Genomic DNA, 24931 nt, shown 5'->3' on the forward strand with positions numbered 1-24931 from the left:
AACAAAAAAAAGGGACAAAGGCACATCAAGATAGTCACTTCAGGTCTCCCTAGGACAATGGTTTCATTGTTCTTAATACTATACTGTGCTCTGAGGTTGTAAGTGTTATTTGGAATTGTTTGTACTGTTGATGACAGCCAACAAACTAGCTTCATTTGTTTTGATGAAAAGGTTATTGACCCAAAATGCATACCGTCGTTCTTTACAGGTACTACCTGATTAGGTTGGTTCCAGCAATTTCTGTTTTCGTTTCGGATTTTAAGCAACTGCAGTATTTTACTCTTGATTAATAACAGTACGTGTTACTGTTCCAGCCTGGCATCCAATAAATGATAATTTCAACGTAATGCTTTCTAAATTACCTGCCATAATTGGGTTGTGGAGAGAACATCAATTGCTGAACTTCATACGATCAAAAATTGTGTATCGCTGTTCACCAGGATACATGGAACTTCCACTAAATAGAAGCTAAAAACTACTCTTGACAATAGTCCAGCAACCAACCAGTTGATATATTACTCAGGATAGGAAAGGCCAGCAGACTTTGTTTGGAGTTGAGGTAGCTCTGAGATGGTAACTTTAAAATGGAGATCGAGATATTTTTGTTACTGAAAGGTAAAAGGGAATTTAAGATAAAGATAAAGACATAGGATTAGGTTGCAGATCTGCAATATTCTCATTGACTGTTGGAACAGGTTGAGATAAGTGGCCTCCTCCTGTTCCCAAGGAAGTCTGCCAAGATGTCATATTAAGCAATAGAAGTTAACCCCCTAAACAAAGCCTGGGAATTCCATACTTCAAATAGACCATATTCTAAAGCACTGCTGAAATTAATTAACTGGACTCTCCCATTCGTGAAAAGGAAATAGATAATATATTAAAGGGATCAATCTTCTCACTGAGATAATGAGCAAACATTTATTGTTTTAGGCTGGTCTTCCCGAGGGAAATAATGGAAAACCAGTGCTTTGTTCTGCTTGCTTATGTATTACTCATGCATACAGGCTGACATTACAATACAGGTCTTGCTATAGGTCTGGCACCAAGTCTGTCTGGCCTTAGGTAAGTGAGATAAGTTACTATGTGAAACATATTGGCACTGCATATTAGGAAACCAGAAAGTCAACAACCAAATTTCTCATTGACTTGAATTAGATATTTAAAAATACAGTAATAGGTTTCTGTATTTGTCAGATATACAACTGCCAAAAAAAGTATTGTTATGATTCCTGTAAAGATTAATAACTTTTGAAAAGATATTGGAAATCCCAAAGATAGATTTAAAGGAACAGCACAAAATCACTTCAGGTTTAAGGCTTTCACTGTAACAAACAAACTAAAAACTTTGACTAGCACGATATATAGGTAATTAGAACTGAAAAAATTCCAGAAGAGATCTAACCCTTTTGGTTTCAACACAGCCGATAAAAACCACGCCAGTTATGTTTTACTGCATGTTTTCTACAGCAATTGCAGTTTTTATAGGAACTAGTCCAACATCACACTCAGTTTCCAAAGGGTTCAGTTCTGCCCATTTTGACAAATTGTAATTTTGAGTTACTATAAAAAGATGTTTCTCAGTTTCTTGTGAAGTCCCAAAACGTCTACTAAAAGTAACAGCTCACTCTGGAGGTTCTTTCCTGCTGTGACTCAGGGATGAATGTGCTGGAATCTTTTGATTGCCGTGAGATACACCTATTTCACCAGCGGCCTTGATCCCTCTGACATCCTCCCTAGTTGCCCACAGAAAGATAACAACCCCACCTCCCACCGCCCCCCCACTCTCTGCAGGACCACACTGGCTGCAGCGCTTCTGACCAAAATGCTGGAGACAAAAAGTCTGAGCAGGCACTCCTGCCTTTGTTTCCTGGAATGAGAACTCTGAACTTTACTTAGCAAGTTTTAAATTAGGTCTTTCTGTCCCCATGGTAACCAGGTTTGGTCTCAGGTAGAACTCATCACCAATCACAAAACCCTATCCAATGTAGCATTTTACCTAGAATAATGCCCTAAAACATAATAATCTTATAAAATCTCACAGTCTTACAAACATGTTACTACAGATTATTCTGCTATAACGCACATTTTATTAATGAGAATTCGCTATAATGCAACTGGCGAAATGGGGACACTGTTTCTAAAGTGCAAATTTTTCAATCATGTATTGGTTACTTTCATAGCTGAATGTTCAAAATATTCAAGCAATATTGGAAAGACTGACTTCTGACAACTTCAAAATCTCTTTTGATGGTAACACAGCAATGCAGTTGTTAAGCGTACAGATTTAAATGGAGCTGGTATTATACAACACTGTAACAGAAAGAGGTTGTCATTAGAATAAAAATGAAGCTTGACAGTTCTGGTTCAAGCACATACCATAATTTCAAAGACCCACTTCCACATCTGATACTGAACATATTTCAACAATTGCTAAAGTAAAGATCCCTCACGATCATCTCTTTGTTGTTATTACAACTGACGAATGTTTTTGATTTTGTTTTTCCATTAGTAATAACACAGCATTGAGTGATAAAGAGATAAGAGTATTTTATGGATTTTAGACATATTCAGACACAACAAACCTTTTCTTCAGAGTAACCATACAAAAAGATAAATTGTTGGAGAACCTCTGCAGGTCTGGTAGCATGTGTGGACAGAAAGCAGAGTTAGCATTTAAAGTCCAGTGCTTTCGCTCCATAGATGCTGCCAGACCTTTCTCCAGCAATTTCTGTTTTCGTTTCTGATCTTCAGCATCCCCAGTTCTTTGTTTTATTTTTGAATACATAGTGTGACTGTTCATATTGGTGGAAGTGGCAATGGAAGATCCAGTTATTTGCATTTCCCTATGTTGGTTTAAGTTTCTTCTGCTTTGTTGCAGGTGGATCCAAGAGCAATGCATATTTCATAAAAATCCTGATTGGAGCTGTGTAAATGGGAGGAAGGCTTTGACTATCAATGTGGTCCATTCAGTGTAATATACCCTGTTCTTGCAACCACATTCCTGGTTCAGCTAAACTTCTCTTCAGTGGTTACCCTCAGGATTTTGACGGTGGGAATATGTCAATGATTATGCTATTAAAAATCAGGATTGGACATTTTCCTTTTTAAATGAGTTATTTCTTGACATTTGTGTGTGACAACTGCAACCGATGACAGAGCATGGATATTGTGTCTGTGTTGGTGTAGCCTGACAGGGTTGCTTCATTATGATGGAGTTATGAATGGAGGTGAGCACTAATGGGTTTATCAATACACAGCCCCTGTGCTTCATTATGACAGAGGTGAAATCAGTGGTGAAGCAGTCAAAGATTATTGGGCTGAAGACGTTGCTGTGTGCTGTAGCTTCAATAGTCTTCCTTGGAGCATGACAGGTGCTGTTTCTGCACCCTGACGCTCTCCATTGAACCATTACCGAGCTCTCAGCCTGATGCTGATATAGGATTCGATATGACATTGAACCATAAGGTAACACAAACCTTGTCTATTAAAATGATGCTGTTGGCTCTTGGAATATATCCAAGAGCCAACGACTGGATATCTAAGTTTATTCCACTTAGCACGACAGTGGTGGTACAGTACATAATGGAAAGTAATCTCAGTGCGATATGACTTTTACAGGAATGCAGTGACTGATGTTATCATAAATAGATTTGTTCATGATTTGTAGACCGGTAAAAGAAAACTCCAAGTCGATGAGTTCCTCATCAAGGTTCCTTCGTCAGCTCACTTTGGCTCAGTCGGAAAGCTATGGTCTTCAGATTCAGCCAGCTTGATGAGTGCTGGTGTTCCTCAGCCCTGAAGTTTCCCACCAGAGAACAGTATGTGCTTTTCAATGCGGACAATGACATTCAATTGGAATAATATATATTCAGCAGTTAGCAGAAACAGGAGAAGGTTGTTTTTCTGACATTCAAGAATTATGACTGGTCAAAGCCAAAGTGTAAATTCTGGATAATATGAGGCACACAATCTCATTCAATTTGAAAGCACAATCTGTGATTGTTGCAGCATCCATTTCACCTCCATTAAAGCTGCAAGTGGGCAGATTGAGTATGAGCATTCCAACTTTTAATACTTTAACCTCCAAGCCAACCCCAACCTGTCTATTACCTTTGACATGAGAAATTCTCCAATGTATCATATTGTGCGATTGGAATTGTGTGTAAAAGTAAAGGTAAAGTCACCAAAGTCCGATCAGCCCTTCGGGTATTCTTGTAGAATATTGATGATGCTGTTGGAAATTTTTAATATGTGGCCTTCAAAGTAACGTTGTTGGCACAAGCTTATAGATGACTAAATCCTCTGTAAATTTGCACATTTTTGCACCATTTTCTGTCAGGTAAAAAATAATACAGGAGTTCATATGTAATTCAATCAGGCTTTTATCAATGCAGGTTTCACATTAACAACAAAGAACACATCTCATTTATGGGTCTTATGGCTCTAGACTAACTATTCCGAGACATGTTAGGGCAATTTCCCACATTCTACCCTCCAAAAATATTGCCCCAAGTCCTTATGAGCACTAAGTCCCATGCAGGCCTGAATCTTGTGTTAGTTGACAAACATTGGTTTAGTTAAGCAATGCCTCACTTCCCCAGTTCTCAGTTTTAAAATTCACATCCTTGTTTGCGAATCTATCTCTCCTTGTCTCTCCAGACTCCTTAGTCCTACAATGTTGAGAGCTCTGCATTACTCCAATTCTAAACTTCTCAACAACCCAATTTTAATCACTCCACTATTGGTAGTTTTGCCTTCAATGCTAAGGCTCTGAAAAACCCTGTCTGTACCTCTGTGCTTCTCCAGCTTTCCTTCCTCATTTCAGACATTCATAAAAATGATGGCATAGTGGCTCAGTGGTTAGTGCTGCTGCCTCTGGTTCAATTCCAGCCTCAGGTGGCTGTCTGTGTAGAGTTTGCATAGTCTCCCTGTGTCTGCACGAGCTTCCTCCAGGTGCTCTGGTTTCCTCCCACAGTTCAAAGATTAGGTGAGTTGGCCATGCTAAATTGCCCATAGTGTTCAGGGATGTGTAGATTTGGTGTATTAGTCAGGGGTAAATGTAGAGTAATGGGTTTGTGTGGGATACTCTTCTGAGGGTCAGTGTGGACTTATTGTTTCCTTGAAGAATTAAGTCTTTTGCTATAATATCTCTTTTCAAGGCTTCCTGCCAAATTTTGTTTGCTAGTGTTTCTTTGAAGTAAGTATATTTTACTATGATTTATACTATATTGAACATTTTAATAACGTAAATAAAGTTGCTACTGTGGAACGATTTGGAATATTACTATTCAATGAACACAAATGCAATAAGATTAGGTAGATATGTTTTCAGTTATCAAATGTCATCTTAATGGTTTTCTCATATGCACTCTTGTTCCTCTGGACCCCAAAGAAATAATCAAAACCTATCTTGGCTAAATCTCTTCAGATAAATCATTTCTAAAACTGAGCACATTTATATGTTTCAATGTTCCTAAAACCCAATAAAGATGGGCAAATTGGGCACCCAACAACAGTCCTTTCAAAATACCATCAGCCTCTTTGTCGGTAGAAATGAGATGATGAAGCTACTGACTTCATTTTAAGGCTGTTACCTTCGTGTGATAGAAGTGAAAACTGACCATATTTTCTTTCTAAATGAGATGTTTCTGTAGCAGCCTCAGTAGAAATAACCCATTTAGTTCAAAATGATGAATCTTTGATGCTGCTACACACAATCACAGAAACAAGGGTAGCAAATGAATAATGTATGCTTTCAGGATTCATTGACAAAACATTGGTGAAACAGCATTTTTAGGTATAGAGGCATAGAGAAGTACAGCATGGAAACAGACCCTTCAGTCCAACTCATCCATGCCTAATCTAGTTCCATTTGCCAGCACTTGGCCCATATCCCTCTAAACCCTTCCTATTCATTCAAAGTTTGTGAGAAGATTTGTAGCTCGGGTGCTCATTGCTGTGGTTCTGTTTGCTGAGCTGGAAGTTTTTGTTGCAAACGTTTCGTCCCCTGTCTAGGTGACATCCTCAGTGCTTGGGAGCCTCCTGTGAAGCGCTTCTGTGGTGTTTCCTCCGGCATTTATAGTGGCCTGTCCCTGCCGCTTCCAGTTGTCAGTTTCAGCTGTCCGCTGTAGTGGCCGGTAACACCACAGAAGCGCTTCACAGGAGGCTCCCAAGCACTGAGGATGTCACCTAGACAGGGGACGAAACGTTTGCAACAAAAACTTCCAGCTCGGCGAACAGAACCACAGCCTTCCTATTCATATACCTATCCAGATGCTTTTTAAATGCTGCAATTGTACCAGCCTCCACCACTTCCACAGGCAGCTCCTTCCATACACGTGCCACCTTCTGTGTGAAAAAGTCAGCCCTTAGGTCCCTTTTATATCTTTCCTCTCTCACCATAAACCTATGCGCTCTAGTTCTGGACTCCGCACACATGGGAAAAGACTTTGTGTATTTATCCTATCTATGCCCCTCATGATTTTATAAGTCTCTATAAGGTCAGCCCTCAGCCTCCAATGCTCCAAGGAAAACAGCCCCAGCCTGTTCAGCCTCTCCCCATAGCTCAAATCCTCCAAAACCTGGTAAAATCCTTGTAGATCTTTTCTGATCCCTTTCAAGTTTCACAAAATCTTTCTGAGAGGAAGGAGACCAGAATTGCATGCAATATTCCAAAAGTGGCCTAACCAATGTCCAGCACAGCCGTGATATGACCTCCCAACACCTGTATGCAATACTCTGACCAATAAAAGAAAGCAAACCAAATAACTTCTTCATTGTCCTATCTACCTGTGACTCTACTTTCAAGGAATAATGAACCTGCACTCCAAGGTCTCTTTGTTCAGCAACACTCCCTCGGAGTTTATCAGTCAGTGTATAAGACATGCTTTGATTTGCTTTTGCAAAATGCAGCACCTCATATTTATCTAAATTAAACTCCATCTGCCACTCCTCAGCCCATTGGCCCATCTGGTCAAGATTACGTTCTCAAAGAATTATCACTGTCATATATTAATATTTCAGTAACTCAACGTTTTTGGGAAAACTCTACCAACAAAATTAATGGTTGTCAATATAAATTAGGTTTGATGCTTTAGTTTTCATAATGTACTTATTTTTACAAGTTACTTCACCCTAACCCAAACGCTTTTGAATTTTCAGAACCTTCTTAAACCTTACTGAGAGGCACTTACAACAAGCTAAATATTAATTCAAATACTCATAAATGTAAAATATATGAAATCTGGATCACTGATAAAAACTGGAAAAAGCATGAATTTAACGAAGTAGGATATTTAATTTTTCTCAGGCATTGGATGAAAACAAGAAAATTATAACAGCACAAATGAACTCTAGCATTATAATTTCAAAGTTTAGAGGGCCATACTCACAAAATACTTATTTCAATGAGAATGATTCAACGTCGTGTTCTTTTGTACATTTGCATTGCAGAGATTTTCAGTTTAGCTACGTAAAATACTCCTTACTCCATGCAATTATCAGAACCAATTTTACGAGCTAAAATTTAACCTATCCTCAGCCAAATTTGATGAAATATGAATTTACTTGGAAGTCCTTATATACTGATTGATAATTATGGAAATGATCTTATGATTAAATCTTACTTGTTTCCTGATATTTCTAATCCCCTCTCCTTCTATCTTTGTAAAACAAAGTGCCCTGATCTTTCTGTTTCTATTTTTCTGATTTTCCTTCCTTATTTTTGTAACTTGTCAGGTTTGCTTAAGTCTCATGAATTAACCTGCCATCTGGCTATTGTCACAAATAGGTTAAATAAAGAAGTGTAGATGCTGGAAATCGGAAACAAAAACAGAAATTGTTGGAGACAATCAGCAGGTCTGTGAAGAGAGAAGTTTAATTAACGTTTCAAGCCTAATGTCCTTTCTTCGGAACTCTAATTCTAAATATAATTCTGAAGAAGGGTCACTGGACCCAAAACATTAACTCTCTTTCTCTCTCCACAGACACTGCCAGACCTGCTCAGTTTCTCCAACAATTTCTATTTTTCTCAGAAATAGATCCACCATATTCTCATTTTCCAAAAAGAACATTAGGATATATTACCTAGCCTAGAATCTTACATATGATATTTATTATGGCTCAGAGTTGTCCTATGCAAATCAAGAATATGACATAATTAAGATAACCATTTCACCATCAATAAAAATACAACTCTGCTCAGAGTTACCAAAGATAGACAGGGCACAAGAAATTGTATTGTTACAATAAAAGCAAAACACTGCAGTTTCTGTCAATCTGAAACAAACATAGCAAATGCTGGAGAAGCCTGGTGGGTCTGGCAGCATTGTTGGAGAGACAAACGGAGTTAACATTAATGTTTGTCACTCTACAGATGCTGCCAGACAAATTGCATTGATGAATTGCTATTTTATTTCACCACTTCCTTGTTGGCACCAACATAATTGTCAAAGTAATTGTTATGATTATTGTTATGAAGTACATGGCCAAAAAACAAAATACTGCATAAAATTAGAAAGCAGTAACCCATTTGTACCATATCAAGCATGGAAGTATAGTGAAATCACCACAGGTCATATTAATAATTTTAACATAAAAAATCTTTTAGAGAAACTTCACCAAGACGTAACCAAAATAGAACAGATGTCAACAAAAGCTGGGGATAGCTGGTGGGTTTGTATTGGCTTTACCAATGTGGGGAAATTCCAATAAAAAAAGGCTGAAGACATGAGCAGCAATGGTCAAGATTATGATTGTGAATGCATAAATGGTGAGAGTCATAGGAGTGGAAAATTTGGGTGCACACAGATGACCAAATTTTTAATTATAAGAGTACTTATAATTAAAGTACTCTTATAAGTTGTTACATGGTTGTTACATGGTTGAAAAAAAAAAGTTGCACCTCAAAATCACAAACCATTCTCAACTGATGAGATTGCTGCCTCTGGAAGTAAGACAGGATTCCCACTGGTTCTCCAATAACTGGACAAGGCACCAATAAAATATTAAATTGAGACCATTGACTTCCCCAATTTTTCTGGCATCTCCCAGTTATTCAGTTGTACAGCAGCCATCTTACTGTATGCAGGTTGCTAATTTAGTGAATTCCAGGCTCACGACAGCCCTCCTTCAATGGAGCACGACCCTGGATGGCAATCAAGTAGGAAAGCCATTTTAATTTAAATAAAATCACACCTCTTGGTAACAATTATACACTACAGGAGTGCTGCAGAAGGTGTTTGATTCAAATGAAGAAACTCATAACCAAACTTCTCCATTCTCCTTGTGAGACTGGTCAAAGGTTATCTTCATACAGTTCTGTTTTAAAAATATGACTACCTATTTGTGTCACTGTTTACAATAGCTCCATGTTCATAGCATAAGAGAAGCCTTGTATTATATCCCCCGCTGAGTACTTGACACCTGATATTTCCCAACACAATAACGATGAGTTGTTCATTAATAACTGTCATAAGCAAATAAACTGATTGTTGTTTACATTCTTAGCAAAAAATAGTACATTAATCATCTCTTTCGCTATGTGTTTTCTAAAGAAAAACAATTTACCGTATTTTAAAATCAATTGTGTAATCTTCTCAAGCATGGATGTGTACACCATCAATTTATGACTCCTACACCGCAGGTTAAGGCCTTGCAACAGCTAAAATTGCATCTGTTTGAACTCAACACAGAGTTCAGTGGTTATGCTGAGTTCAGCATTCCTACCTCTGTGATTCATGCACTGCCTGTCTTCCCCTTGCCAACAAAACTTGGAGCTGTTGGAAACGGAGGTGGGATTTCCACATCTGGGTCCCATCTGCAATTTTTAAAATTTGACACAGCTTTTCCAAACACATGGAAATTTGGCTCATCATCTGATTCTAATGAATTCTGAAAGAAGCTGTCAGGGAATTTCTCTTATGAAAATTCACTGGCAATATTGGATGGAAATGATCAGACTCTACAGAGTTGATCTAACATTTCTTGTCCTAAACCTTTCAAGTACACCTTTCTATGTGAACGTATGAACAAGGAACAGAATTAGGTCACTCAACCCTTCAAGCCTGTTCTGCAATTCAATAAGATCATTGCTGGTCTGATTTTAACCTGAACTCTACATTCTGATAATCTTTTATCCCCGTGGTAATCAAAAATATACTTACCTCTGCATTAAAAGATTCAGCATCCATTTTGAGATTAAGGGTTTCCACTTTCCTCTCTGAGTCTTTCTCAACACTCAAGCTTTTGTTCACAAAAAGTCATAAAATGACGACTGGTTAATTTTTCTGCTTGTTCTTCTCCTGAGATGCCATTTCCTACTGCTTAACACGTTTATGTCTTTAATCCTCCATTGGCTCCTGATATGGTTAATGAACAGTATTGCAATAATGTTGAACATTAAGAAGCAGTCACTCAATATTGTCAATTGAATTAAGGAGCCTCTGTACCACTTTCGCAGAGATAAAGTGATGGTAATTTCTGTGTTGCAATTTAATACAAATCCCAAGCACAGCATTCGGATGGTAATTGGACCATTTTCTCTGTTAAAACCTTCCTGTTGTTAGCATAGTCATCGCACCAATTAAGTTAACCATTTTCTCAGAAAATATACTGCTTACTCTTCACTGCATAATGATAAAACCACTGCATTTAAAGTTCAATTTTCTGGGAACTATTAAATGTTTATATTGTCATAACATAGCATGCTCTAATGCATCACAGCCAGAATTTTAATAGCAATGCAAGCACAAAGCCATTGTTTCATTGCTCACTCACAGATTGTAGAATCGAGGGCGAGAATTTAGAACAGCTATGTTTGCTGTTCCAAAACACAGACAGTACCCTACTTTCCAGCTTCAGTTGCGATCACAAGGTAGTTGAGAATTGGAGGCCAGAAAATCAGTTTTTCTTGATAGATAATAAACAAAGTCTCTGTACAAAAAATGTAACTTAGTATCAGTGGTTATAAGTGACACTAACACCATGGGTTCAATTTCCGCACTGGCTAAGGTTACCATGAAGAACTCTCCTCTTCATTCTCTCCCCTCACCTGAGGTGTGGCGACTCTCAGGTTAAGCTAGTCTTCACTCTCTGATAACAGGTAAGCCCAGTGACTTGGTAATACAATAGCGGCTTTATCTTTACCTTGATTCTTTCAATCTAAAATAGTGAGCTGAAGGTTCTCATGTTTTGGTTAAGTGTCAATTTTGTTGAGTTTCACAGAGGGTTTCTCTCCTCAGGACCCAGTGTAATTTTTCACCATATCATCCCAAATTCATCTCATTTAACTAACTCTACCAGATCAGTTCAAGATTACCACACAGGTCAGTCCAATCTCAGCCACCTGGAGGTGTGCCAGCAGTGTAGAAGTCGATCAGTGACCTGAAAATCCTTTGCACTCTGCCAGAATAGGAGCCACCACTTTCGCCCTGCTCCTGAGCATATCTCCCACCAAGTCTCATGCCTTATCACCCTAACCTTTTCATGTTAAAAGGGGACACAAGATGGCTTTGGCTGCTAAGGTTAAACAAGAATTCAAAGAGATTCTACAAGTACACAAAGGGCAAAAGAGTAACTAGGGAGAGAAAAGGGCAACTTAAAGATCACCAAGGTCATCTGTATGCAGAGCCACAAGAGGTAGGTGAGATCCAAAATGAATATTTCTCATCAGTATTTTCCATCGAGAAAGGCATGGATGCTAGCAATGTCTTGAACAGTGCCCACATTACCAAAAAAGAGATGTTGGAAGTCTTAAACCATATTAAGGTAGATAAATCGCCGAGACCTGATGAAATGTATCCCAGGACTATGTGGGAAGCTAGAGAGGAAATTGCAGGGCCCCTAACAGAGATATTTGTATCATTAATAGCCACAGGTGAAGTGCCCGAAGATTGGAGGGTGCCTAATGTTGTGCCATTATTGAAGAAAGACTGTGGGAAAGTTCCTGGAAACTATAAACCAGTGAGCCTAACGTCCATGTTGGGTAAGTTGTTACAGAGGATTCTGAGAGACAGGATCTGCAGGCATTTGAAGAGGCAAGGACTCATTTTGGATAGGCAACATGACTTCGTGGATTGGGAATTGTGTCACATTAACTCGCTTGCGTTTTTTGAAGTGGTGACTAAGACAGTAACTGAGGGCAGTTAACTCTCACAGAAAACAGGAAGAGCTAGCAAATTGGCTTGATGGTAGAAGTTGGGCAGGTGGGGGAGTGGATGTGGTAGAAGATCATATTTCAGACTGGAGGCCTCTGACCAGCAGTGTGCCACAGGGATCGGTGCTGGGTCCTCTGTTAATTGTCATTTATATAAATGATTAGGATGAGAATTTAGGAGGTATGGTTAGTAAGTTTGCAGATGACACAAAGATTGGTGGTCCAATGGTCAGTAAAGAAGGTTATCTGGGAATGCAATGAGATCTTCATCAACTGGGCCAGTGAGCTGAGGAATGGCTAATGGAGTTTAACTTCGATAATGCAAGGTGTTGCATTTTGGTAAGGCAAACTAGGGCAAGACTTACACAGTCAATGGTAGGGTCCTGCGGAGTATTACAGAACAAAGAGATCTAAGGGTACAGGTTCATAGCTCATTGAAAATGGAGTCATAGGTAGACAGAGTGGTGTAGAAGGCTTTCAGCACGCTTGATATCAACAGTCAGAGCACTGAGTATATGAACTCTACAAGATGTTGGTGAGGTCACAGTTGGAGTATTGCATGCAGTTCTGGTTTCCTGACTATAGAAAGGATATTATTAAACCAGAAAGAATGCAGAAAAGATCTAGTCGGATGCTACATGGACTGGAAGGTTTGAGTTATAAGGTGAGGTTGGATAGGCTGGGACTTTATTCCCTGGAGCGCAAGAAACTGAGGGGTGACCTTATAGAGGTCTATAAAATCATGGGAGGCATGGATGACAGCTTTTCCCTATGGTCAGGGAGTCTAAAACCAGAGGGCATGAGAGATACAAAATGGTCCAGAGGGGCATTTTGTTTCCCCATAGAAAGTGGTGAGGATCTGGAACGGGCTGCCAGATGTAGTGGTGGAAGTGAGTGCAACTTCGACATATAAGAAAAATTTAGACAGGTACTTGGATGGGTTAGGTATTGAGGGATATGGACTGACCATAGGCAAATAGGACTAGTTTAAATTATGAAAACTAGGCGACATGGGCAAGTTGAGCTGAAGGGCCTGTGACTCTATGTAATACATTTCTTCACTTGATTTCACTCACCCCAACAGCCATTTCACAAATCCTGCACATCCTCTGTGCTGCCTAGTCACTCATTCAGGACAAGTTTCTATTTTTCCCCGCCTGCATTCTACCACCCATTTTCATCTTGCTCTTTCTCCCTTTCTAGTGGAAAACAGACTGCAGTTTGGAAAAAGGAGCAAAGATGGGTGGTGAGCAATCTGACATTCTGTTCTTCACCCCTTAAGAGGAGAAGACCCTGACCCTGATTGTATCAAATGCCGGTCTGACTCCTGGATTGGTATTGGAGCCTATCCTTGACTTGCTGTGTTAGGAATCCCTGAGACTATCTCCCCTTGAAGTGACTGGAAACTGCTGACAACGATGAAAAGCCTTGTATTTGCACTAAACAGCAAGGAAATTCATGTTATCTCTGACTGAGGAAGCAAAAGGCAAACTGGTGTTTGGTTACCTATGTGGTAACGGTGAAGACTCTCTCTCACTTCAAGTCCTGCAAACATGATAAAAGGAAATAGGCAGCACAAGGACTCTCGCTCACCTTGGACTTCAGTCAGTCAAAACCAATCTGTAAAACAAAGAATCTCAAGAAATGTAACTGTCCAACAGCCAATGTCAATGCCATGACGCAATAGATAAAATCTACAGCACCACTTTATATGCTCGTTACAAACTACTTGGAAACTGATCTACAACAACCATTTTTTAATGTCTACCTTCTTGGGCCCACCTCTTATTTCTCGTCTATGTCCATGCATGTTGCAAAATTAATTCTTCTCACATTTAATAATCAAAAAACTCATGCTTTTTGATTAATTTGAAATAACTTGGTTAAATTAGTTCCTTTTAAAACATGAATTATTTTAGGTGCAGGAGAAGGGATCAATTTTTAAATGAATTTTGTTGTGACCAACCAAAGAGATGGGGGAATCAAATAGGGAAGCTAGTTCATCCCTCCTCACCCAGGAAATAAATGATTTAGGGTATCCTGTCTAGAATCATGATTAATTGGGGAACTTTACCTTGGGTATAACATAAGTGCCTGCTTTGTTTAGTTATCTGCAATTTGGACAATGTAGTTTAACAATGAGGGTTGGAATATTAGAAGTGGGATGTAAACAGGGTGAGTTTCGATGTTAGTGAGATACAAGTGCAAGAAGTAAGACAAGTACAATGCAAAATAAGATAGTCACTGTTCAATAGTAAAATTCTGAAGTTGCCACCTGAAATAACTACACTGAAGCCAGTATCCCATCACCAAGTCACCCTTTACTTGCTTGTGCACTGTACAATGGCCGTGGGCAGCCAGCTTGGAGTCAGTTGCCTGAACTGAGGAGATTCTAATCTCTTGGTTATATTAGTCAGCTTCCCTGATTGGCCCAGGTTAACAAACCCATTCAACAGTCTCATATTCAAAGAGGTCAACCATGTTCCAATCACTATACCATCCAAGGCTTAAATAGAAAATGTGGAACGTTTTTCTCAATGTTGAGAATCTGATTTTCCATTCTCACTGTTTTGTCACCGCCCTCACTGTTACTCTTGCCAAACCAGAGAGAGCAAAATTCCATGCCAAGTACTTATTTAACATGTCTGATGTTTCCTTACACCACTGCCATTACACCTGACTGCCTTCCCTCTTCTGATACATACTTTAATCTTATGCAATTTCTCTGGGAGGAGGGCGAAAATACACTTTACATTTTCAAAAGGAATGTTGTTCTGTTTGAAGATTAGTTTTATCCACAGTACAAATGTGCACCAGGAAAATAGTTGAAATAAATATCTCTTAACAATGCATTATCTGCTATTGCCTTTCTGGAAACTTGGATGCAGAGAAGTAAATATTTCAGGTAATCCTGTTACCTGTGGAAGTCATTATTGTGACAAACTACTGTTCCACTTACAGTGAAAGAAAGAGGCTACTGTGACGGGTTGGACCCTCAACTGCTGACTCTGCTGTACAAAATTAATGTCCTTGATCAGAGCTAGGAGATGTCAACAGACATGCCGATAAGGAGGTTTGTAGGTCATTTTGTTTATTATCATCATGAAACTATTGTATTAAAGCTAATTACTGTTGTATGGGAAAATATTACTAATGAAGAAAATAAAAAGTCACAAGATTTGAAATTAACTTTTCAAACCACAATTCACAACGAATAGAAAAAAATCCCATTCTATTTTATTTTCTGGTCCTATAATCACACTGTGGGATACAAATGTTCAACATGTTGAATTGAAACTCTTTCCTTCATTTTAGTATAAGTGTCTCTGTTAAAATAGTGGACAGAGGAGTCTGAATTTCTGAACAAATCACATATTCATCAGTGTCCCAACAATACTAATACCGAGCTATTCTTTGACTACTTCTTCATTCAAAACATTTGAGCACAATAGGGTGCTTTTTCAAAGAAAAAAATGTGAATCACCAATGTAGTGAATTTTATTTTTTTTCTGGATTATTTGAGATTTAGAATTATTTCAAAACCACAAGAAATACTCAGAAGAACAGTTTTATAATGATTTGGTGAAACTTTTACATTGTCAGTAAATCTGATTTTTAACTGGTATATACTTCAAATATTCTGGTTGGAACAGTTTTCTTGAAATAAATTTGTATGGGAAGTGAATGTATGAATGCCTAAATGTGTGATTTTAGAAATGCTCCCAACAATTACCTTTTAAAGTCTTTATCATAGAATTGAAAGATAAAGGAGATCTCATTCTATTCTGCTTTTCCCAAAAATAATGGCATTGTACTTATTCCACTGTATGTAACATAATCTTCAAAAAAAAAGAGAATATTTTGTGATAAATATCATCATAACTGCAGAACAAAAGAGATCAGCATTTAGGTCTTCAGAATTTGAATTTCAAAGTCCTTTCATTTTGTGCTTAAAGATAAAATCTGATTCCAATATACTTTAAACCATAAACCTAAGCACCCAAAAATCAGAAAGATTAAATGATCATTCCCAAGTTAATTCTCAACTGTTCCATTCCCTTTGAAAATCTTGAGGAAAGAGACGTGAACACTGAAGAAGGTGTGTGCTACATATATTTATTTAATCAATCGAAAATAAATAACACCCCAGCAGGGATTTGACAGTTTTATAAATTGCATTTTATAATGTGCATTTTTTCACAACTATGGTAATAGTTGTGAAAAAATGTCTCATAATACATATCAGGAGCTTCAGGCCAAAATAACATATATTGAAAAGACTTATGGGTTGTGGGCAACGCTCCAAGGTCAGTATTTGTTGCCCAACCCTAATCACCCTTAGAATGGTGGTGATGATGACTTAGCTTGTTGAAATACTATAATCAATTGATTTTTCTTTTGGGAGGGGGCGGCGGTGGGGGGGTGGTACACCTACAGAGCTGCTGGGAAGTAATTTCCAGGATGTTGACTCCACATCAATGAAGGAACATTGATACAGTCTTCAGTCAAGACAATGTGTGGCTCAGAAGGGAACATGCAGGTTGCAGTCTTCCCATACATCTGCTGTTCTTGCCCTTCCAGGTGTTAGAGGAACATGCTGTCAAAGAAGCCTTAGCGAGTTACTGTAGAGCATCTTGCACACAATACAAACTTTTGCCACTGTCTATTAATTGTTGGAATGAATGTTTAAGTTGAACAATATGTCGACCTGGAGTATGGAATTGAATTGAATGGAAGTGAATTTTTTGAGTTGTGTTGGAATTGCACAGGATCTGACCTGTTGACATCACAGTTTTTACATGGCTGGTGAACTTTGGTTTCTGGTCAATGGTAACCCCCCCCCACCCCAGGATTATGATAGAGTGGGATTCAGTGATGACAATGACACTGAAGGTCAAATGCAGATTATTACATTTCCTATTATTGGGGATGGTCAGTGCTTGGCATTTGTGTGGAATGAGTTTTCTTTCCACTTTTCAGTGTTTGAACATTTTCCAGATCTTGTTGGACTCCTTCAGTACTTGAAAAGTTACTGAACGTTGTGCAATCATTGGCAAATATCCTTACTTCTAACCTATGTCCAACTCCCCCTCCCACTCCACCAAGAACATACAAGTCCTGGGCCTCCTCCACTGACAAATCCAAGCCACCCAATGACGAAAGGAAGAACGCCTCATCTTCCACCTTGGGACCCTTCAACCACATGGCATCAACCTCAAATTCACTCATTTCCAAATCTCGCCTTCTCTCCACCTCATTCCAGATTCAACCCTCCGGCTCACATCGCTCTCTTGACCTGTCCCACCCATCCATCTTCCTTCCCACCTCTCTGCTCCACCCTCTGCTCCGACCTATCACAATCACCCCCCACCTGCATCTATTTTAAAGGAGCTAAGTAAATTCAAGTTGTTGTCATTTGTATCTTAATTAATTCTTCTTTCAATCCAACTGTCTCCAGCATTTAATTCTTTTTTACACAATTCATTAATTTGCACCTCTACTACTTTATTTTGGAGTCCATCACATGCACTAATTATTTTGTATTTGAAAAATAATTTCTGATATTAAACTCAAATGTGTGTTTGTTCATTGTGGTTTGGTCTTACACTTGAAATTTCAAATTAACTCATAATTTAGTTTTACCTCTTCTATTATTTTCACAATTTAAATATATTTATGAGATCACCCTGGGCCACATCTTTAAATCTATATTTAAACAAAAGAAATGCTTGAATTTATATAAGACCTTTCATGACCATTAGAAATCTCAAAGTGCTTTACAGCAACTTAAGCACTTCGTTTTTTGAAGTGATGTCATACCTTCACTCAAATGGGACAGCCAATTTGAACACAGGAAATTCACACAAACAAAAATATCATAAATGAGCAGATAATCTGTTTTTCAGATTTTGATTGAGGAGCGAATACTGACCAGGAAATTATGGGGCTAACTCCTTTGCTCCTCTTGAAACAATGTCAGTTGAGAGGCCAGACAGGGTCTTGATTTAACTCTTCATCCAAAAGACAATACCGCGGTCAATGCAACTCTTCCTTCGTCCTGCACTGGAGTGTCAGTCTAGATTGATGCATTGGATCATTTCCTCATTGTAAGACCTAAACTCAGAACCCTGCAACTTAGAGAAGAGATTGCTAGCAACTGAGCCATGGTTGTGGTAGCTCCCATGGTGCATCAGGGGAAATGGAAATGTGTAATAGTGGACTAATTGTGACAGATAGGAATGCTTGACAGATGCAAAACATTTGATTTATTTGTCACTGTTGAAAAGAAATGCAAAAGAATAGTACCAAAATAATTTACTTCAAGATAATTTAATTGTTAATAGTGTAAAATGTTTGAGAATGGCTGCAGTATGATCGTTTGCATTATATTAATTAAAATATGCATCAAGTCACAGATATCACAGTTTGGATTGAAAAGTGAAATGAGAAGACATGGCCTTACATCACTAACATTATGCATTGGTCACAATTTATAGTGATAAGGGAGGAACAAAAAGATAACCTACAATACAAATGGTTCTGCAATCACATGCACCATTTGAGAATAAAACCTTATAACCTGGCTTTTAGAACACCACTTGGTCAGACTGACATTCCTGATGAACGGCTTATGCCCAAAACGTTGACTCTCCTGCTCCTTGGATGCTGCCTGACCATCTGTGCTTTTCCAGTGCCATGCTTTTCAACTCTGACTTTCCAGCATCTGCAGTCCTCACTTTGTCCCAGACATCATTAATCCAAAGCTATGTCAATAATTCTGCAAGTTGACCAGTAGATTATTTAAGCAATTTTATCAGTATTGATAAAAGTCATCTTTTTTCAAGTCAATTGCAAAAGTGAAGAATTATATGCATTGAAAAGCAGAATGCTCTAGAAATTTGATATAAATACAGAAAATGCTATAAATGCTGCATAAACTGCTGAGTATTTCTGCCATTTTCTGTTTTCATTGAAGAATGGTACAGTTGGCAACATGATAACAACATGTGTTTTGTGAATACTGTTAGAAAAATAAATACCATGTTGTTAGTGTATGAATGTACAATGATATAAATTACAGTTCAGGCAATATTTCCTGTTACTTGCAATATTTGCAGTGAGGACTAGATCACTGGTTTAGAGGTGGTGCAGATTGACAGAAATAGCTCCTCTATATATAGCGGATTTGCTTGTATGCAAAAACAGATGGTGCTTTCAATTCAAGAGACACCAAAAGAAATGGAAAGCACAGATGGCAGAGATCAAGGAATTGCAGGATGTAGACTGCACTGCAGTGTTAAAACAGCTGAAAGACTCTGGAGCTGGACCGCTTTGATACAATTGATAATGATTGGATATGATGATTACGGACATCAGCCCAGGTCTAATCCTGCCATTGACCTGTTTGAGGACAGACTATTCTTTGAAGAGAACATGTGCGGTAAAATGCTGAGAGAAGCACTGCTGAAAACCAATCAGCACATCTTGAAAGTAATGGTTTAACTGAATTGAAAGAGCTTTCCAAGAGATGTACGGCAGGCTCAAACAGGCCAAAGCAGGCTCTTTGATACACAGTGAGTCACAGAATGTTCCACACCAATGATTCTCAATAGCATAAGCTTCTAGGTCACTACATGGATGTGAAGAAGAGGAAGGTTTAACTGTTTGTTCAGCTTTTCTTTAACTCCAAGGATAGGTCACAGAATAAGAATGGTCTGAACCTTAACAAAACTAATTTTGAAGCAACACAAAAGTAATTACACATTAAATTATTCCAAAGACATACACAGAGTTACATTTTTTAGAATTCAGAGCATGGATTCAAGACATTCATTTCAAAAGGTCAAGATGTGTATATCCTCTACACAAATTTCTCCAAACTACTTAATTTGATTTTATTACATATTCCTTTAGTTATTTGTCCCTCATGTACTTTCATGTTTCCAATAATGATGCCACACTAATTGTTAAAAATCACACAACGCCAGGTTACAGTCCAACAGGTTTAATTGGAAGCACTAGCTTTCGGAGCGCCGCTCCTTCATCAGGTTGTTGTGGGAGTGGCGCTCCGAAAGCTAGTGCTTCCAATTAAACCTGTTGGACTATAACCTGGTGTTGTGTGATTTTTAACTTTGTACACCCCAGTCCAACACTGGCATCTCCAAATCATGATGCTAACTGTGCTACTCCATGTGATGGAAATGTCACATATTAACTGAAACTTTTGACTTGAAAGGAAAATTAAGAATTGCTTTAAAATATCTATGAAGTTGATTTTAAAGAATGTTTACAGACGTATTCTAAGAGTTTGCATCAACTACAAAGGGATCAATTGTAACAATCTTCGATAATAAGTAGGTGCAGGTAAAGTCACCATTGTCGCAGAGGACATTCAGAAAGAGATGGCTAGCAGTGAGTTTAACCTGAGGGTCACGACACCTTAGGGGAGGTTGAGAAAATGGGTCCTTCATGGTATCCTCAACCATTACGGGAATTGAACCAATACTGTTGGCATCATTCTGAATTGCAAACCTGCCAACACATTGAGTTGACCGACCCCCAATAAGTAGTACTAGACCATGTGACCTGATAACAGTACCAATAGGAAGTTAAAACTAAAAGTTGTGTGGCTGGAAGATGCAGAGGTGAGCTGGCCGAAGGTGGTCAGCACAAAGATTTGGTTATTTTGATCTATGGTTTACCCATGGGGATTATAATATTAACTACTCTGTTAGCAATTAATTTTCTCCTGAATTCCCTTTTGAAGTGATTACTGCCAATTTCAGATTTATTGCCCAAGGCTATGAACTGTACAAGTGGAAATACCATCCCTGCATCAGCTAATCAAACTCCTTCACCATTTAAAAGAGCATGATTAGTCCATCTCTCAGACATCTATTTTCCTGTCGAAAATAGACTCAGTCTGTTCAGATTTTCCTGATATTACATTCTCTCAGCTCTGGCATCAACCTTGTAAACATTTTTCCACTTTTTGTTGTGTTTCTATATTCTTTTCTTTGCAATATAGTAACCAGAACTATTCACAGCACTCCATGTAATCCAATCAAGGTTCTATTTAGGTTTAATATATTTTCTCTCTCTTTAAACTTTATTCTTAATAAAATGAATGGCAATAATTCATTTGTACTTTTCATGGCTTTTTAAACTGTATTGCTACTTTTAATTGCTACCCTAAATTCCGTTATGCCCTTACCCCATTTGGAATCTTATTTTGCAAGGGTCAAGTGAACTCTTCATTCTTCCCACCTAAAATGCATCAATTACTGTCTATCTATATTAAAACTGACTTGCCATCTAGGAGAATGTGAGGACTGCAGATGCTGGAGATCAGGTTGGAGAGTGTAGTATGGAAAGGCACAGCAGGTCAGGCAGCATCCAAGGAGCAGGAGAATCGACGTTTCGGACATAAACCCTTCATCAGGAAATGACGAAGGGCTTATGCCCAAAACATTGATTCCCCTGCTCCTCGGATGCTGCCTGACCTGACTTGCCATCTACAAGCTTGTTAATATTTGCTTGTATTTTTTTAATCTTACTTGGCATAATTGTAGCCTGAATTTTGATATACTTTTAATTTCCAAGTTCTCAACCATTTTTTAAAAAATAGTAGAAACTAGTGGTTCCAGCAATGAAACTTGACAAACATTAATTACTATATACTGATAGTCTGAGTAATTACTTTCCATAATCTGTTTTGAACTCACTTCGTCATTCTATTATTTATCCTCTGACTCCATATGCTCAGGCTATAGTCAGAACTCAAAAATCTAGTATGTGGTACCTTTTATAATTTAACATTCTTGTTGTAGACTTTGTATGATGAAAAACTTAACAAGATATTTCTGACAAGATTTAACTAGCTCACTGAACCCTGGAAATAAAGCAAAGGACAATTTCCTTTTTGTCAGGAATTATAATATTACCAACTCTATTAGTAATTAATTTTCTCCTGAATTCCCTTTTGAGTTGCAAATGTGAAAGAGCAAGGATTGTAAATAAAAACACAAGTTACTGGAAAATCTCAGCAGGTCTGGCAGCATCTGTGAAGAAAAATCAAGAGTTAACATTTCTGGTCCGCTGACTTTTCTTCAGAACAGATGGTAGCTGGGGAAAGAATGGTTGTTACATAGAGATGGGATGGTGGTAGGGGAGAGTAAACAAATGTTGGAAATGTTGGCGAACACAAAGAAAGAGAAAAACTGTTGATCAGACAAAGCAGTGGTTAAAGGTCAGCCTGGGGGAATGAATAGCTGCTGATGGGAATTATTAGTAATTGACAATGGGTAGTATGTGGATTTGTAAATGAATGCTAAAGAATTATCAAACATAGTTATAATAACTCTTTGAAAGTAACAGTAGAATTCTAGGAAAGAGCAAGGTCATTTCTATTTCATTGCTTAAGGTTATTATAAATGACAAAGGCCCCAAAATCCTTGAGGATCTGCTTCTCCAATGCATAAGCGTGGTGGAAGCTTTTGAAAATCCTTTTCTGACCATCTTGTTTTCTCACAGTACATAGTACTGGAGATTATACACCAAACTTTGTCATCTTCAGAAGAAACTATTTAATCTTACTCACACAACTAACTTTTCTATGGTTTGTCATCAGAATTTCACCTTCTCTGATATGTGGTTATCTTTTTCACTATGTTAGTCATAAGTGCAAGCCTTTTGCAAGGACAGCATGGTGGCTCAGTGGTTAGCACTACTACCTCACAGCACCAGGGACCTGGGTTCAATCCAGTCTCGGGCAATTGTCTGTGTGGAGTTTGCACATTCTCCTCATGTCCGTGTGGGTTTCCTCTAGATGCTCTGGTTTCCTCCCACAGTCCAAAAGATGTGCAGGTTAGATGAACTGGCCGTGCTAAATTGCCCATAGTATTCAGGGATGCGTAGGTTATGTCCATTGGTCAGGGGTAAATATTGGGTAGGTTATTCTTTGGAGGGTCAGTATGGACTTGTTGGATCGAAGGGCCTGTTTCTGCACTGTAGGAAATTCTATGATTCTTTTGTGAACACAGGGACCCTCAAGTCCAGTGTTACAAAAATTTGCAATCTAGGATAATTTGCAAGAGCCTAGATTTGCAGATATCATGGGATATTTCTTCAGATAGGAAAAAGGTGCACTTACAGAAAGTTAGGAGAAAGTGAGGACTGCAGATGCTGGAGATCAGAGTTGGGAGTGTAGTGCTAGAAAGGCACAACAGGTCAGGCAGCATCCAAGGAGCAGGAGAATCGACGTTTCGGGCATGAGCCCTTCATCAGGAATCCTGACCAGTTATGCCTTTCCAGCAGGAATCCTGATGAAGGGCTTCTGAAAATTCTAAGCACATCTTATGATAACAATGATAATCATTTCAAATTTTCCCTCACAAAATCTATCAGGAATGTTAATAATAATTAATTGTCATAATAACTATCTAAAGTAATTGATGTTTTTTTAAAAGAATTAGAATCCCTACAACGAAGAAACAGGCCCTACAACCCAACAAGTCCACACCAACCCTCCGAAGAGTCACCCACCCAGACTCACTCCCCTACCCTATAGTTACCCTGACTAATGCACCTAACGCTATGGGCAATTTAGTAGGGCCAATTCACCTGACCTGCACATCTTTGGATTGTGGGAGGAAACCAGAGCACCGGAGGAAACCCACGCTGACACAGGGAGTATGTGCGCAAACTCCACTCAGTCACCCGAAGCTGGAATCAAATCCAGTCCCTGGTGCTGTGAGGCAGCAGTGCTAACCACTGAGCCACTGTTCTACCATTTGTTTTGCAGGGCAAAGTGTCATGGGGCTTTAGTTTTGGGGGGTGGGGAAGAAGGTTGATGGACCCCGGGTGTAACTGATGACAGGTAACTAGAATTAGAGACAGTTTACGTTATTCAGTCTAAATTCTAAATGAAGTAATAAAAACTTGACTATTTATGCACTTATGTCCCAGCAAGTGAATTAAAACCACATCAGCTGATAGCCCCACACCTAAGTAGGTCAGTTCCAGAGATATGAAAATAAGAGTGCATTATTTAAACTTTAACTTATCATTACAAAATAGATAATAGCTTGGCATCATAAAAGTTAAAATCTCACCTGCATGTTATGAGATTATAAATCTTAGAATAATGCCATTACAATACATATTAAAAAATGTATATGTTTAATAACTTGGAGGCCCGACTGGAAAGAACATTGTTTATATTTTAATAATGAGAGAGGTGTATGTTTTTTATACCCTTGAAGTGTGGGACCCAACTAATAACTATAGCAGCAAGTTTTTGAGAGTTTAAAATTGAAAAAAAATATTTATTCTTACACATGTACTCCAAAATTAAATGTAATTCCTCATCTGCTGCAAATTCTGACACGCGCTCCCTGCTATGCAAACCTTTGCTCCAGACTAATGCCTTATACCACTACAGATTGTAATGAACTCAATCTCTGATTGATGGTCTCCTGTCTCCATCTGGCCTGGCCTAAATAGTCACGATGTTTTAAAGCGTAATTGGTTCTCAGCAAGATGCAAGGTCTCTCATAGTTGAATTTCCACAAATTTTTTTTTACATGAATTTGCTTGCTGAGATGAGTTTCAGGCTTCCTCCATAATCCATAAAATCAACAACCACACTCTGTCCAAATCTATACCTCTCCCATTATTTCACAAGTCTGCTTCCCCAATGACCCTTCACTCCCAATCCTCTGTTTTGATTAGCTCTTTCAGGTTGTGATCAATCTTCCTTTTCATCCCAGAGCACAC

General features: G+C 38.5%; 1 protein-coding gene and 1 pseudogene across 3 annotated transcripts in view; one reads left to right on the plus strand and one right to left on the minus strand.

Annotated features, from left to right (window-relative positions):
- LOC122560192 (disks large-associated protein 4-like) overlaps window positions 1-24931 on the minus strand; it is a 590484-nt gene that overhangs the window by 349187 nt on the left and 216366 nt on the right. The window lies entirely within an intron of this gene.
- LOC148147633 (uncharacterized) overlaps window positions 19502-24931 on the plus strand; it is a 119124-nt pseudogene continuing 113694 nt past the window's right edge.

Source organism: Chiloscyllium plagiosum, unplaced genomic scaffold, assembly GCF_037043375.1.
Source record: "Chiloscyllium plagiosum isolate Xiang-an unplaced genomic scaffold, Cpla_swu_hap1 HiC_scaffold_15, whole genome shotgun sequence".
Taxonomy (NCBI): domain Eukaryota; kingdom Metazoa; phylum Chordata; class Chondrichthyes; order Orectolobiformes; family Hemiscylliidae; genus Chiloscyllium; species Chiloscyllium plagiosum.